This window comes from Anas platyrhynchos, chromosome 4, assembly GCF_047663525.1.
Source record: "Anas platyrhynchos isolate ZD024472 breed Pekin duck chromosome 4, IASCAAS_PekinDuck_T2T, whole genome shotgun sequence".
Classification (NCBI taxonomy): Eukaryota; Metazoa; Chordata; class Aves; order Anseriformes; family Anatidae; genus Anas; species Anas platyrhynchos.
This window is the reverse complement of record NC_092590.1, coordinates 43,471,124-43,484,609: the sequence shown is the minus strand read 5'-3', so window position 1 is coordinate 43,484,609 and position 13,486 is coordinate 43,471,124. Positions and strand designations below refer to the sequence as shown.

Sequence of the window (13,486 nt, the reverse complement as noted above, 5' to 3'; positions counted from 1 at the left end):
AATTATATTTTGCTCTGAATTTCCATGGTTTCTATTGCTGTACATGTTCCATATCTATTCATTATTATGTTGCTATTCACATTCTTGAATGAGAATCTGAGGCTCAGAATGATTGAGGCTTGAACTATAAGATTTCCACTGCTTTTAGAAATCTGGTATGAGGCATGCAGGATCTGAGTTTTTAGGCATGCCAGGCCTTGCTTATGACCTTTCAGCCAAATCTGGCCTTCTGGACGGTCAGGTCACCTGTCTCTTCTGTAGGAGAGACAACAGTTGTTTGAGTACAAATGCAATATAAATAAACAATATATACGTTCTCCACATCTGGTTATAGCCCAGTGAGTAGGGGGAAAACAGCTGCTGAGCACATACGCCTTTCCTAACTGTAAATGCTGCCCTCCATTTCACTTTGTATACATGCAAAAGGATGACTTTGACTCCACATTCCCTCAGTTGTTGGCATTGTTGCTTGCCCAAGCAGTCAGATACGAGTTACTGTAAATAAAGCTTTTGCTGAGAGGTAGTCTTCTCTATTTTTCTTCTCTCTCTTTTTTTTTTTTTTGGGTGTTCAGATCTGAAATAACTGGCTGCTGAGTTTGGCTCACGCCATTTTAGCAAAGGCAGAATTTTAGGTCATCATTTCTGCATTCAGAATGCAAATACTTTTGACTTAGTTATATCTACTGGTTTTCAGTCCTTTAAAAAGCCAGACCACAAATTGCTGGAGATCCAAGGGGCCCCTAGAGGAACCGTGTGATTTAAGTTAATTCTCTGAACCTCAGAATAATGGTATGATGAAGAGAACACAAACATGCAAAATATATTTTTTTCAATATGGTGCTTAGTTGCTGGTTAACCAGAAGTTAATTCTTTCTTTGTCATGACAACTATGCCCAATGTACTAGTCCAATACTGAATTTCTCTAGCACATCACACTCGCATATGCTGTTCTCTCATATGTTCCATTCAGGTCAGAGACTGAATACAAAGAACTGTTGTGATGCCAGTTTAATGTGTAAGGAATCATTTATGTTTCTAGTATTGCTAATTGAATAGATTAATTGACATATTTTATTCTAGTACAAATGAAAATAGGATTCCAGCTCCAGGAAATCCAGGAGATTTAGAATAAAATATATGGAACGGGTTGCCCAGGGAAGTGGTGGAGTCACCGTCCCTAGGGTTGTTTAAGGAAAGGTTGGACCTGGTGCTTAGGGACTTGATTTGGTGGGTGACATTGGTAGTAGGGTGAGGTTGGACCAGGTGAACTTGAAGGTCTCTTCCAACCTTAATGATGCTATATTTCAAAATTACTTGATACTTATCCCCAGATTGAATTGCTGCAGAAATGAGATTGAACAGTTATCTGCAAATTTATCTTCAACTCTATCTTCATATAGCCTGTATAGCATGAAATCAACCATTCAGAATACCAGTTTTAAAGCTAGAATTTGCTTTATTACTATGGGTTGCAAGTAGCATGTTCTATAGCAGCCAAATAGCCAAATACAAGCCTCAGCAGGCAGTGGTCCTTGTGTTTGTAGCCCTTGGGTTTGAAGAGAAGAAAAAGAGAGAAGAAAAAGAAAGACCTCTGTGATTTTAATTGCTGTTAGAAGAATGTCCCGTCTCTGTTAGATAATTTAATTGGTTTAGATAGAAAAACAGAGAAAGTAAAATACTTTTTTTTTTTTTCTTTTTTTTTTTTTTCTCCCTCTCCTTTTTAACATAACTCCTGGTACAGTTACTTTATAACCAATAGATATTTGGCCAAATTAGGATGAAATAAACAAGATTCTGTGGGACTGAAAACCAAGAGTTTGTCAAAGCAAGAACTTTATCAGTACCTTAGAGAATCAGTAACTTAGAGAATTGCATAGTCTTACTAATACAAAGATATTGTGGAAAAAGACAAGGATCCACATGGAAAATATCTGTTTGCATGAATAAAAAAGGACATTTATTTGGAGCAGTGGAAACACTGGAAGCATGTTACAGGGTAACTCAAATTGCACTGTGGGTTTAAGTTAGTATTAAAGCAAATGTAAATTGTATTCTCTGTAAATTCTCCTACTCTGTGTCTGAGAAAACCACAACATACCGTTGATATACTAGAGCCACTCTTTCATTTTCTCTTTACCACTGGAACTAACGGAGATTGTGATTTTACACTGCTGTCATCAAGAGACTTTTCCCCTTCAATAACAGTGAAATTCTAGTTCAAAATACACTGAGTTCATATTAGCAGTATCTTTGTAGGTAAGTTCTGTAATCTTCCGCAGAGCTAGAGTGTAGCTTGCCTTCTTTTACTGCACATTCCTTTTGTACAGGAGCTTTGCCACACACAAATTTTCTTGCTGCTGCTGTTTAGCAGAGACCATCTCAAAAACAACAACAAAAATAACATTTTTTTTTTCCAAATGATGTTTCAAATGAACATAAAAAGCATAAAAAGTAAGCATAAAAAAAGAAAGTCATACTCCTTTCTAATCTTTCTTCAATAGACTTATAATGGCTTTTATCATTTTAATACTGGAAAACAAATGTTACTCTTACAGTAACCTGAATTTAACCTCATGACACTGCTCTGAGGGACAAATATATCATTATTTCCATTTACCACTGGTAGCCTGAAGCATAGATGGATTTTTGTGTTTGGCCCAAGGTCATGTAGAAATGCTGTAGTAGAAGTATAATTAGAGGAAAGATCTGAGTGCTAGTCTAATAATTATTAGCTATCCTTTCTACGCCATTAATGGTAATGGGAAGCATTTATACTCACCTAGGAGAACACTAGCCTGAAGAAATGTTTTTTTCCAACCATGATAGAAAAGAATCTGGTACATTCTGTGAGGATTCCTCTTAGCCTTAGCTAAACTTGTCTGGGTTTAACCTCGGTAATAAAAAAATCAAAGAGGTTGCTAAGTGAAATTCTGCTCTCCATAGTGCCTGTCCAGTTAGCATTGTGAGGTACTGTCTTTCTGGCATGTCAGCATTCTGGGCCAAGTATCTTCTGTTTAAAAATAGAGAGGTACTGGTTTCACCTGGCCTTCCAAGTCTGTTCTAGACACAAAAAGTCTGTCTGGTTACCAGTGGTCTATGCATCAACAATGACAGAGATTATCTGCACGATACTTGCTGTAGTCAGCTAATCTTTTCCTGGTCCACAAAAGGTAGAAGGACTTCTTGCAATTCAGAAAGATAAGAACAAAGGAAAACAAGACAGCTGATTAGTCAGAGTGTTATAAAGATATGGCAGGAGATGAGGTCAAAGAAGGAGATATGTCATTCTTGTATTCTGTTTCTGTTTGTCTATTTTCTGTAGTGGAACAATGCTTTAAAGGCTTTACATTGCCAGAACTGACAGAGTGCACGGGGACACTTTTCCAGCTTGCTTAATTTATTCTACAATACGCAGTTACTTCTATGATGTCCTACTAAAAAAAGGACTGAGGTACAACTATCAAAATTTGTAAGTTTTCAATGCTTATACTTTGAACACCTGGATTCTCCATAAAAATATGCATTTCATATGCCTAATATATAGATAGATACAGCAGGGATGTCACAAAAGAAATCAGAACTTCAATTAAAATTTTATAAGAAAATAAAAATCAGCCTTAGATTGGCAAAATATTTCTTTGAAGCTTCACTAATGTTACTTTAAAAAAAAATATCTGTGAAGTCTCTATATATCACAGGAATCTCTTTGTATTGCAAAAGATTGCCACTTACATGGAAATGAGATCTTTTATTCCAATGCAGCAAGTGATGTGGTTCCACTAGCAGATACTGTGCATGAAAACATCTCTATAAGATCTTTGTAAGATGTGAGGGAGTATTAAGGAGTGGGGTTTGTGTGTGTGTGTTTTTCTGTTGGTGTGTGTGTGTTTTTCTGACATGTCATTGAAGTTTATCACTCTGCTAAAATGTCTCACTCTGTGTAATTTGATAGTGGTAGCTAAGAGGGGACCAAGCTGTTTTTGTAAGACCTTTTGTAAGACCTAAATAAAGGTTTTTGTAATTTAACTGCTAACAAAGCTTCACGCCTTGCTGACTCCAAAGAAATACATATATATATTTCTATATACATTCATGTATATATATATATATATATATATATATAGTATAGTAATGCCACCCAATAGATGGCAGTATAATCTTTATAATAAAGGAGTTTTTTTAGTGAGTACAGAGACATTTGGGATGAATTTCAGTTTCTGGCTGCCAACTGACAAAAGAAATATGGGAGCTTTTGTTTTAAAAAGTGGCACTATAGGAAAACATAGTGGAGTGCATCGTTTTCTAATAGGACTTCTGTCAGTTCTACTTAATGCAATCACAGTTTTGTTCCTTGGGCATGTTATTCTCACTAATCAGGACTTAAAAGTACGGCTTGAATGGTTCCAAATGATCATTGATACTTGACTATAAAAGACTTTGTTTCTTTTTATTGAACAAAAGCTTAGAAAGGGGAAATTTCAACTCTGTTATTAGAGTTAGAAATAAGTATGCAGGTAATATACATGCATGTGTACACACGTGCGCACACAACTGTGCAGTCTTCAGGTTGTCAAATAAAAAATAATCCCTTTAGGAAAATTTGTTTCTAAATATACTGTTGCTGCATAGCTATTATTTGGAAAAGAATGATGAACAGAACTTCATAGGAAAACAAATTCTCTTGCTAGAAAAGATGAACCCATGTCAGTCTGCATTCTTGACATTAGGGGAAGATGAACACTAGAAACATGAACACTAGAAACAGGAACACTTCAAGATCAGAGATATCTCTATTTATGAATAATTTATAGCTTTGAGAACAATTATTTCCTAATTTGAGGGAAAACTGAATGTTAAGTGATGGATTTGCAAATTTTATTTGAAGAAAATACTTACTTCAAGCTTTCTGTTGATTCTGATCGCCAGTCCTGTATCTATAGCAAGAAAAATATCCTATTTGGGAATAAAACGAAAGGCAATTCTGTGATCGCTTTTTTGGAATAATCCCCTTACTCTTAGGGGTTAATAGTTCACTAGGTGCTTTATCTTATGTAAATATTATGGGTGCTTCTAATTTTGGATTCAGAAAATAACTGAACATGATTACCAGAAATACCACACCACACACCCATACAGACCAGGGCAGAACTATTTTCTCGGTATTAACCAGCTTACATAATACAGACTGTCAGTAAAATACTCTTGCCACGTCCATTCTTCTGGATATACATATTATACTTCAAATAAATCACTCTATATGTGTATATCTGTACCTGTAAATGTTTCTTTATGGTTGCTAAAATAGAACTGCGTTTTTTAAAGACAGTAGAAAAATGAAACTTCAATTTGAAAATTATATTACCTTCTATCAGATGAGAAAAGCTTTCTTTCCAACATATCTTGTAACATTTCATGTCCTTCTCTCACTGAAATGCCTTGACTTTCATCAGGGTATTTTGAATTAAGCAGAGAAACCCCTATGCACCTATAATTACAGACAATTGTTGAATATTGTAAGTAGTGCATGATTTTGGAATAATTAAACCCACAAATTTCATTCTGCAATACTATTCTGATTTGAGGAAGGAATTTTCTGAAATATTCTCTTTGTAATAATTCAGGTGAAAGTAAAACTTACATTACTGATAAATCATATGTAAATAAATAAACAGATGGAGTTTTTTCTAAAGAATCAATTACCTATAGTTCAAATTGTTGTTCAAATTAATGATTGATAGTTAGTCATGCATGGAATCATTATCTAACGATTTAGCAATGTGGAAACTAATAGTACACAGTGTAATATTAAACTTATGGTATAAGCATAGGACATAAAACGGGCAATCAGAAGCAAAATAAAAGTAAGATGGTTCTGAAATTCTGCAAATACGTGGTGGGGAAATGAATGACGGTTCAGTTCCAATCACTGTCTTCTAGGAAAGCTACAGTGAAAATACTAACGAGCAATTGGAATCATGGAGCAACAGAACTACTTTACTGTAAGAGAAAACTACAGTTATTTTACTGAAGGTGAGGGGAGGACATAAGTAGATACACTGGAGACTATTTGTAAATCTGGTTGCCTACTTGTATTAATTTTGGTTTTGAAAGGTGATTCTGTCTCCTTGCACTCTGTCACTGTGGTTTTATACAGAATCAATGAAAGACAGAATGGGGGTAAATCCTTCAGCAAAAGAAGAAAGGGAGGGGAAAAAAAAAAAAAGAATAGTATTGCAGAGACCATTTTAGCTCTTCAAAGGTCCCTCAATCAGGATGATACAAAAAGTTCAAAACAAAACAAACCCAAGAAAAACACAGCACATTTACTTTCAGTTTAGGAACTGTATCTTCAATGATGAGTCTCCCAGGAAATAAAAGACGTGATGTTGTACTCGTACAAAAAAAAAAAAAAAAAAAAAGTGAGGAAAGTGGAAAGTGAGGGTAATTGCTTTATTTGGCATTGATCCCACCAAATTTTAAGTACCTAATTGAGGATCCTAATTAAGAGTGTAGTTGTCCTAGGTTCTCATATAATCGATAGAGAGAAGCTTCTAGAGGGCTATTCAAGTCTTGCATTAACTCAATCACTGCAGGGGAAACTGTCTTTCTCTGCTGAGTCTTAATCAGCTTTTGCCTAACAAACATTTGTTAGGTTGCTTCACATTAGAGAGGGTGAGACCAGACCTTAAATGTTGAGAACTGGGCTCTTGAGGTGGTTTGTTTCTCCTTTTGTGCTATACTGAATAGATTTTTTTCTTTCCTCTTCTGCTTTTTCTTCTATTCTGTAGATTGGTCTGCTTTTCATGTTTGAGTGAATTGGGTGAATACAGAAATCAAAACATTTGACTCAGAACATGCTTCTCATCAAGGATTAAAAAAAGAAAAAGAAACAAAATCATAACAACAGTTCCTTAATGCACCTGGGGAAGTACAGTATTTTCTTGAAGACCTTTAAACAGAAGCATGAAAGGTAATGGACACATACTCTGTCTTGAACTGAACTCTCTCAGGGTATTTTGTCCTTAAAGTTATTTGTAGTTCCTCTTGCTTGCCAGGTATGTTGTCATTCTGACTTATATGTGAACACTGAACTCTTTCCCATTCACTAACGTAACATCACTGTGGGTAATGGTCTATGACGGAGTTATTTGCTATTTTGGGGCAATTACTTTAATAATTTCTTGTGTTCTCTGTTTCAAATTCCCTGCTGTTATGAAAGCCTAGAGAGTCTCAGACCTAAAGATGGGAACTGGAGACAGACTTGATGAGTTACTGACATCCACCTCAGCTCTACATTCAACTGGTGAGATCAAGAATTTTCTGCTCTCTGCCTTTAGCACAGAAAAAAAGAACTTTAGGTTTGATGTGAGGTTTTTGAATTGCTTGGACCAGGCTTGGCTTTCACTCCAAGGTCTAACTCAGGTTGCTTAAAGTGGCACAGGCATTTTTTTTCCCTTAACAAAAGAAACAGAACATTATTTTTAGATGCCTGAAGGGCTGTCTGTCTGACTCACAAACCAACCCATGTAATCAGCTTCAGAACTTAATAACATTGTTCAAGTGAACAGGGATGCAGGCTGCAAGATTAAAGAAAGTCAAATGCACATAACAGCTCACTTCAACTTTGCAATCAGACAGGTAATTATTATTTCTCAGGATGCCATAGTCCAGCAATTATAAAATTTAAATATTAATTTTAGAAGTCTTAATTATAGCAACCAGAATAGTTCTGTTCAAAATAGTCCCCAAAATAACTTTGCAAGAAGCTAATAGCAATTTACCTGATTGAGGAACAGGTAGAGATTTAATTAGAAATGGAAAATGCAGTTCGCTTCTATTTGCATAGTAAACAGAAGAAGAATTTGATATTTTGGGGGAAGTTTTTACTTGTTTTTTATTATTGAAATAATAGGTTATCAACAAATTCACAAAAAATGTGTTCAATTGATGAACATAAACATATGATTTGCCTTGATTTATGCTTGATCTGTGTCTATTTTATTTATCTGTAAATATCAGATATGTAATTAAGATATGTAAACAAAGATTTTTACCACATCTATTTTCTGATATGTGGAAATAACATAGCATGCTGATTTACTTCTCAATGTAAATCTGTCTTGAAACATACTTCCCTGGGGAGTAAATAGATTTTTTTATTTTTTTTTGTCTGGAAGAGTGGTTGTGCAAGGAGAGGCAATGCTTTGTTTCTGTAGTTAACACATCTAGTGAGATTTAATGTCTTCACACTGCAGCTAATGTACTCTCTGTACTTCTGTACTGATTGTCTATACCGAGAAACCCAATTGAAACATTTTGGTGGTAAACTCAGTGGTGTTACCAGCAGTACTGATCCAGTAGGCTATGCCATCATAAATACATAACAGTTAAGGTTCATGGATTAATACTGTAGAATTTAGAGACTGCAGCTGTGATTATGCCAGGCTCCATAGAGCCTGCTGTAGAGACCTCATGCTGTAAAAATACAAGTAAATAAGAAAGTGTATTCCCTATTTTACAGAATGGGAGAATCAAGTCATATAAAATTTAAATAATTTGTTTTATACCCCACAGAATGTTACTTGATCCTTTTCTTAATTACACTGTTTCAGTTAAGTCATATCTTTTCCCCCTTTCATGTGCTTTATTGAACTAAGTCATATTCCCTCCTTTCTTTATGGAGCACAGAATATAAACTCTTCCATTTTCTATTTCTTTCATTTTTTTTTTCTTTCCAGTTGTCAGGATTTATTTTTGAGGATGTCATTCTCAACCTATTGTGACCCTCTCTCTGAGTTCCCAAAATTGCCATATGTCTTAGATGATGTAAGAATTATTAAAATATTTCACATTACTCTTTATTTATCTATGATAGATACAGAAGAAAAAATGGTTTATGATAAAAAAAAAAAAAAGTTTACCATGCAGTGGAGGGGATATTCAGAATCTTATGCTGTTAGAGCTGGTGTCAACAATTCAAGAAGATGTATATTTATTTTCTCTTTATTGCATAACGAGAAACTTTGCTTAAAGGGAAATAGTTTTATTGTTCTGAGAGAATTTCTGTAATTTAAAGATTCAATACCGTGGGCCTGAGGGTAGAAAGAAGATCAAGCAGATGAAATACTTTCTAGTTTGGTAATTTTATCATTTTACTGAGATTGGAATTCAAGTATTTGTTCAAGGAAGTAATTACTGAATACAAGGTAGAATAAGACTTGAAGAGGGTGGGAGAGAACAGCAAGTAAGGACCACTGGAACATGGAAAACTAAGGTTCATTCCACAAAATTAAATCAGCTTCTGTGTGTGCTAACAATAGACAGCTGGGCCCTCTGCATTGCTTTTGCTCATCATGACCAGAAATTTTGTTTGGGGCATGAGATATTTTGTGGATTTTAGTGACTAAATCTCTTCACAAATGAACAATTTCTGATGAAAGCTTTTAACTGGGGAACTTCTGACTAGCTGTGGATGCTAGAGGGAGTTACTTCAGGACTATGCAAAACCAATCTATGTCCCAGCAACCCTGAAAGCATCACCCTCCTCCACTGAAAAAAACATTGGTTTCTTTTTCTACTGCAGCTGAATTAACCAGAAAAGATGCAGTGAAAGCAGTGGCAGTAAATTGCATAAACTGTGTGTTGCCCCAAGCTCTATCTGAATTAATCTTTTCTCTGAGATATGTGTCCTGAATTTAGATAACCATACTAGCCTTTTATATAAATACTGTAGAAAATGTAGAATACAAATACTTTGTGGAGTACAATGTAAAAATAAATGAACCGATGACTCATCTTTAACACAAAGCATGGCTTCTAAAAATAGAAAGAACCTTTCATGATTTTGGAAATGGCTTCTCATGGTCCCCGATAAATTATTTTTTCTTTCTCCAAGTGGAAACCAAGTGAATGGTGTTGAGAACCATCAGAAAGAGGTAGTCTTTACAATATATGCCATTGGTCAGGAAATCAGTTCAGGATTCAGAAAGCTGCATATGTTACCGAGATGAGTTTACATGTTCTCACAGTGGTATCCTATTTTATACAGGTGTTGAAACATGTCAGCTATGGAAATAGATTAAATATACCATCAAAATAAAAAAGGAATAGTAACCAAAACCCAAATGGCTTTCTCTGACAATGCCTGAATGTACCATCTGTTTCCACTGCATTATAAATTGATGTAGAAAATTGATATGCAGTGCTATTTCTGGGTAGCTTCTCATTTGCATTTGCTTTTGTTAAAAATGGACCTAACTGAAAACCATCACACTCAAATCTGCCAGACTTTGGAAGGAAGTGTTCAAACCAGCCTGGTGTCTTCCAACCCAAAGCTGGATCTACATCTGAAATGGTGCAGCTGCCCACATATGTATAGAGTGCTAAAACACAACTTTGGATCTAGACACCACACAGCTTGTCAGATGTTCAGGGTCCTGATCCAAATTGTCCACTTTATTTAGGACGGTAACAATTGAATAATTATAATGACATAAGGCTTACCACCTAGCTACATTAAATAACCATCTAATCATTTAACTGAGGCAGCCAATAAATAATAGCAGTATGGTTACTTTTACCCAATACCAAAAATACAAACTCTGTCTTCTTTGCCTTCATATGTACTAATAAATGTTAATATGAAATCACTGTATAACAGTTTGCCATGGTCATGATTGTGATTAATCTCAATGTAAATCAACATCCCAAAATATCATTTCATCAGGTGGCTGGATGTAGCTGCTTCCAAACCCTGTGTAATAGTCCAATCATTTCCAGGCAGAAATGGAGCAGCCAAAATGCTCAGACCTAAGCTGGTGACATATTGTCTCTGCTGGAGACTGTGCTGGGCAAGAGCAGATGTAAATGAAACTCCTTCCTGACATCTGCTTCTTTCTCTACGTGACCTGTGTTGGAGAGGCTTAAGAGATGACAGATGCAGGAACCTGTTACAAAAGCTACATGTCTGTGCTGGATATGTCTGCTCCATGCCCAGATGTATTTGTGTAGCAACTATTTACATGGTTTTGCTTCACAGAAGAATAAGCTTTATTCCAAAAAGCAATATCCTCTCTTTTCTGTTCTCTAATAATTCTGAAATAAGATTTTATTTTGGTTTAGTCCTCTCTGTTTGTTATTGTATTTATTTTAAGTGCTTCTGGAAGGAAAAAATCAGAAAAGTTTGCATTTATCTCTTATTTGAATATTCTACTTCAGTGTTATCACCTAGGTTAGCTACCTCCTGAAAATGAACTGATTGCTCTTGATTTCCAAGGATCTAACTCATGATGTTAGTAACCCTTTAGGAAGTTAATAAGACACAGATCATTTGCACATTTAATTAAATCATATTTATCCTATTAGTAAATTTTCAAATGCTGTTGGATCAGAGAGCCCGAAAAAAATGATAAAACATGAAACTAAATAGTTTAATTTACCATTAGACATACCTTTTTGCAAGCTTTGAAGACTATCAAAATCCAAGCAATAAATGCATGCTCATTCTGTAGCCATGTCTAGGAAAAAAAAAAAAAAAAAAAAAAGGCTTCTTTTTTCTGTTTATAACATGCGTTTCTTTAGAAGAAAACCAGGAGTACAAACCTGGAGCAGAGCTGTATTGCATTTGGTTGGATGATCATGGAGTAAGAGTGCAGGTCTGCCCCACGCTTTAGACATAGATTCAGATAAATATAGCCACAGGTATCAGATGACAAGTTTTCTGGAAATGAATGCTCTTTCATTTCCCCCTTTCCTAGCAAGGCCTGTAAAATTTTGCTTTGAAGGCCATAAAAAAAATGGTACCTTACCATACTTTGTAGGGTCAACTTATTTTTTTTCCTAGTTTCTGAGGCTGAAGACTTACAGTATGAGACTTATAGAGGCATTTTAATTAGAGAGGTGGATAAATTCAGAAAAAATGGCAAAATACCCATTGAAATGTTTCTACCGGAAGAAGAATTTGATTATTTCTACTAATTTTCCTGATTAATATTTTATTCAATTATGTATTTGATGGACACTGCTGAACATACTTTTGAAAAGACTGAACATCAGAAAACATTTTTTCCCCGCTACTGTTTCTGAAGAGCACAGGGAATTATTAGGCATTTAAATGTATAAAAATGCAGGCCTATTTAATTCATTTGATTAACATAAACCAGTTTCCAGTCCTCTTTTCACAAAAACCTACAATAACCAATAACTGAATGTTTCTTAAGAACTCATTTCACAATACAGAAATGAAGTAAAACAGAAAGTAAATTAATTGTCCATGGTCACAGAAAGAGTAACCAACAGAGATGTCAATGAAATCAATGTGTAGCAGTTTCTTTTTAATGTAAATGTTATTCTGTATTTTATAGACTTAACCTGATACTTTAGTGAGAAAAAATTTAGCCAGATTTTCTGCTCTGGATTTACTCTTGGGAAAATCGCAGTTGTGTTATATGAAGGACTCAATCTATAACTAGTTGGTGAATCTTTTTCCCACTAGAAACTCCAAAGATAAAACAACTTTAAATCAGTGTTAAAGCAACATTAAAGGAGTATTGGTCCTATTGAACGATGAAAGTGTATATGTTGTGGTTATCGTGTCCATCAATAAAATATATAGACAAAAGAGACTTACGATCCTTGTGGTGGTTGACAGCAGCAGTAAGAAAGCACTGGCAAACCAGAGACTTTTACTGATCTAAAGATATGCTAATATCTTTCAGTTAGGGGGACTGTGTCAGTCACTCTCTCACCTCCAAGATATAGATGTGGAAGGGTGGAAGTTTTGCTGCCAACTGATGAGGAACTGTCAATGTATTCCTACCTCTTGCATGCGAGCTTCATCAACTTCTGGAGTGCTCAGCAGCTGTGAATAGTTGCTGAGTGTAGTAAATTCAAAACAATCATTTTTCCTCTTCAGCAGGTGTTTTTCCATTGGCCTCCAAAAGAGTTAGAGAAATAAGATCTGAAGTAGATGTGTCTTATGCTGAAATAATCTCTACAACAGTTTTAACCATTTTTCCATCTCCTGAAGATGTTGAAACATACACTCTGTCCCTCAAGACCAATACAATGAATCTGTAGATAGCCAAGAGTGTATTAGCTAGCACTCCAGCTAGCGGTGGCGTCCTAGAAGAATGATGCCATAAGAATACTGTTTAACCCCTGCAGAAGTGATCTATTGGAAATGGTTTGGGTGTAATATGTGTGAAATCTTGTACTACAGTCATACTTGTTCTGAAGAAGTAGTGAAAAAAAAAACATTTTTTTTTGGGGGGGGGGGGGGGGATTATAGTTACACTTTCCTTTTTTTTTTTTTTTTTTTTAACCTACTGTTGTAGTGAAGTACACACAAACGACAAAAGGAACCTGCCACACATTGGGGAAGGCAAGGAAAATAACTACACATGAAGTCTATGAACAGGGAAAAATTAAATATATTTTGAAAAAAAAAAAGTGGATAAATTATTTTCTTGGTAATCTTTGAAGGCTA

General features: G+C 35.2%; 1 long non-coding RNA gene across 1 annotated transcript in view; it reads left to right on the top strand.

Annotated features, from left to right (window-relative positions):
- LOC113843572 (uncharacterized) overlaps positions 1–7,861 on the top strand; it is a 75,801-nt gene extending 67,940 nt beyond the window's left edge. Inside the window, exons 6-7 of the long non-coding RNA XR_003497064.3 lie at positions 6,789–6,970; positions 7,220–7,861. This is a non-coding gene — a long non-coding RNA (uncharacterized lncRNA). The remainder of the gene's footprint in view (positions 1–6,788; positions 6,971–7,219) is intronic.
- The last annotated feature ends 5,625 nt before the right edge of the window (positions 7,862–13,486 follow it).